Genomic DNA, 4,179 nt, shown 5'->3' with positions numbered 1-4,179 from the left:
TAATATGATATTTTTTCATGATTAAAACTCTTAACAAAGTGGATTTAGAGGGAACACACCTCAATGTAATAAAAGTCATATCAACAAACCCACAATTAACATTATATTTAATGGTGAAAAATTGAGAGCTTTTCCTCTAGTAACAAGAACAAGAGAAGGATGTCCACTCTGCCACTTTCATTGAAAATAGTACTGGGAATCCTAACCACACCTATCAGACAATGCAAAGAAATTACACATATACTATATGCATAGAAAACCCTAAGGACTCCACCAAGAAACTATTAGAATAAATCAATTCAGTAAAGTTGCATGATACAAAATTATTTTACAGAAATCATTTGCTTCTCTATACACTAATAATAGAGCAGCAGGAAAAATAAGCTTTAAAAAATCCCATTTAAAATTGCACGAAAAAAAAAAATAACCAGGACTAAACTTCACCAAGGAGGTAAACGACCAATACTCTGAAAACTATAAAATATTGATTAAAGGAATTTAGATGACCAAAACAAATAGAAAGATATTCCATGCTCCTGGATTGGAAGAATTAATATTGTTAAAATAGCCATACTACCAAATCATGCTAAAAATTCAATGCAATCCCTATCCAAATACCAACAAAAGCTTTCCCATAACTAAGACAAATAACTGTAAAATATGTATGGAACCACAAAAGACCCTGAATATCCAAAGTAATGTTCAGAAGGAAGAACAAAGCTGGATATATCAAATCCCAGATTACATAATATACCACAATGGTATAATAATTAAAGCAGTATGTTACTGGCATAAAAATAGACACCAGCTCAATGGAACTAAATAGAGAGCCCAGAAATAAAGTCCTGTTTATATGGTCAATCTATGACAAAGGAGGCAAGCATATAGAATGGGAGAAAAAAATCCTCTTCAGTAAATGGTCCTGGTTTAACTGGATAACTATGTGCAAAAGAATGAAACTGACTCACTTTCTTATACCATACACAGAAATAAAAATGGATTAAAGACCTAAATCTGAGACCTGTAACCATAAAGCTTCTCAAAGAAAACATAGGCAACAATCTCTTTGACACTGATCTTAGCAACACATTTATGTATATGTTAGCTGAGGCAAGGGAAACAAAAGCAAAACCAAACTACTGGAACTACACCAAAATAAAAAGCTTTTGCACAGTGAAGGAAACTATCAACAAAGTAATCAGCAGCCTACTGAATGTGAGAAGGTATTTGTAAGTGATACAACTGATAAGAGCTTAATACCCAAAATATATAAAATACATAAAACTCAACGCCAAAAATAAAAGGAAAATAAAGAAAAAAACGAAGTAATTCATTTAAAAATGAGCAGAGGACCTGATTAGACATTTTTCAAAAAAGTTATACAGATAGCCAATAGACACATGTAAAAAAGGTCAACATCACTAATCATCAGTGAAATTCAAATCAAAACCATGAGATGTCATCTAACACTGGTCACAATGGCTAGTATCCAAAAGATAATAAATATGGGGCACCTGGGTAGTTTAGTTGGTTAAGTGCCCCACTCTTCATTTTGGCTCAGGTCATGATCTCAGTGTCCTGCGATTGAGCCCCAAGTGGGACTCCAGGCTCAGCAGGGAGTCTGCTTGAGTTTTTCTCCTTCCCCCCTCCTTCTGCCCCATCCCTCTCTCTCTCTCTCTGAAATGCATAAAAATAAATCTTTAAAAAAATTAAAAAGATAATAAATACTAAGTGTTGGCAAGGATGTGGAAGAAAGAGAACCCTCACATACTGTTGGTGGGAATCTAAATTAGTGCAGCCACTGTGGAAAACAGCATGGAGTTTCTTTAGGAAACTAAAAATAGAAATACTGTACAATCCAACAATTCCACCACTGATATTTACTCCCCCAAAACTGGAATCACTAATTCAAAAACATATATGCTCCACTATTTTTATTTCAGTATTATTTATAATATCCAAGATATGAAAGCAAACTAAGTGTCCTTGCACAGATGAATGAATAAATAATATGTGTGAATAATATAATGCAGCCAAAGAAAGACCTTGCCATTTGCAGCAACATGGATGAACCTAGAGGGTATTATGGGAAGTGAGATTTCAGACAAAAACAAAACCATATGGTTGCACTTATATGTGGAATGTTAAAAACAAAACAAAACAAACAAACAAACAAACAAAAAAGCAGAACCAGACCCATAAATACAGAGAACACACTGGTGGTTGCAGGAGTGGGGGGCAAGGGGATGAAAGGGAGTGGGAGGTACAGGCCTCCAGTTATGAAATGAATTAATCTTGTGGATGAAAGGTACAACACAGGGAATATAGTCTCTGGTATTGTAACAGTTGTGTAGTGAGAGATGGAAGCTACACTTGTGGTGAACAAAGAAAGCATAATATACAGAGTTGTGGAATCATGATGTTGTACACCTGAAACTAACATAATCTTGGTTATTAACTATACATTTTTTATTAAGTTTTCCATTTTAATTCCAGTGTAGTCAATGATTCAATTGGTTGATTGATAATGAGCCATGGCACTAGAATTGCAAACTTAGGTAAATTTTCCAAATAATTAGCAATTTGGTCAACTTTTTCAAACAATTCCCAATAACGTCCTAATGTTTTTTTGTTTTTTTTTTTTAAGATTTTATTTATTTATTTGAGAGAGAGAGAATGAGAGACAGAGAGCACGAGAGGGAAGAGGGTCAGAGGGAGAAGCAGACTCCCCGCCGAGCAGGGAGCCCGATGTGGGACTCGATCCCGGGACTCCAGGATCATGACCTGAGCCGAAGGCAGTCGCTTAACCAACTGAGCCACCCAGGCGCCCTGTCCTAATGTTTTGATACACTATGCTTTAGCTGATAAATACTCCTTTTCTTCCTTGAAAAATATATTTCCTACATTTTTGAAAAACTATCTTTTTCAGGAGTGGCTTAGTCAGTTAAGTGTCCAACTCTTGATTTTGGCTCAGGTCATGATCTCAAGGTCCTGAGATTGAGCCCTGAGTTCGGCTCCACACTCAGTATGGAGTCTGCTGGAGAGTCTCTCTCTCTCCCTCTGCCCCTCCCCCCTCAAGACACTCTAAATAAGTAAGTAAATAAATAAATAAATAATAAAATCTTAAAGAGAATTAAAAATGATCTTTTTTCATTTTGACCAAATAGACACTATTGGACATTTTGAGGGTTCTATGTTGTACATAAATTTAGAGGTATGAAGTATATTGATTGCATGAACTGGGAGGTGATGAGAGTAGAACTTTAACACAATTCTTCACCATATGTTTTTTGTTGTTGTTTGGTATTTTTAGCTTTACCTTTGATTACTCTCCTGATTTTTTTCAACACTAGTTGAGGTAAATCATGTTGGCAGGAAAGTAGCCCTCAAGATACTGGAAATTCAATCAATGGAGAAAAACTAAATAGAAACACATCTTGGTTCTACCGGAATAGCTACATAGGGCTATCTATAGCACCAACATTAGTTCTGAAGAAAACATTTGTTTAAAGTTATCATTGGACACATTGAAAAATGAAGTACAGAAGTGCTACAGGCTGTGGGTAGCCAGTCCTACTTAGAGAAAGTTATCAAGTTAGATCACAGAGAAACAGGCTCTCTTAGAGACGTCCCCCCCATCCCCTGCCAGGGACTGGAGAAAGGTAGTCACAGGCAGTCATGGCCCATGATGAAATGTTCTGGATACTGCTCTTGATTGCATAACCCCCCCCCCCAAAAAAATTAGAGAATACCTGCATTCTGATACCAAAAATCCCATCCTAATGCTAAACTAAGATTTCAGGTAATAAATTATGTCACAGAGAATTTGATTATCTCTGGATGAATAAAGAAGAACATAACAAAACAAACAAATAAGTAATCTAGTTTCTAAACCCTCAAATTTAAGTGTCAGGTCACAAACGAAACAAGTGTATTTTTTTTTTCTTCTTGATGAAATAATTGACCTTGACCAGACAACCTCAATTATCTGACAAACATGCAGAGCCATGAGTATGTAGATGAAATTATTTTTTCTGTTCAGGTTTTCTTGTCCCCAACTTAAAAGGCTAAAGACCTCTTACGCACCATTTATAATTTTTTGTTACTATTATTCTCTAATTCTTCCACAAATGAAACCGATGCCCCATTCTTTTTTTTTTTTTTTTTTTTTTTTTTTTT

The sequence above is a fragment of the Mirounga leonina genome, unplaced genomic scaffold (genome assembly GCF_011800145.1).
Source record: "Mirounga leonina isolate KUSES-001 unplaced genomic scaffold, KU_Mleo_1.0 Mir_386, whole genome shotgun sequence".
In the NCBI taxonomy this organism is placed as follows: Eukaryota; Metazoa; Chordata; class Mammalia; order Carnivora; family Phocidae; genus Mirounga; species Mirounga leonina.
This window is presented reverse-complemented; position numbering follows the sequence as displayed.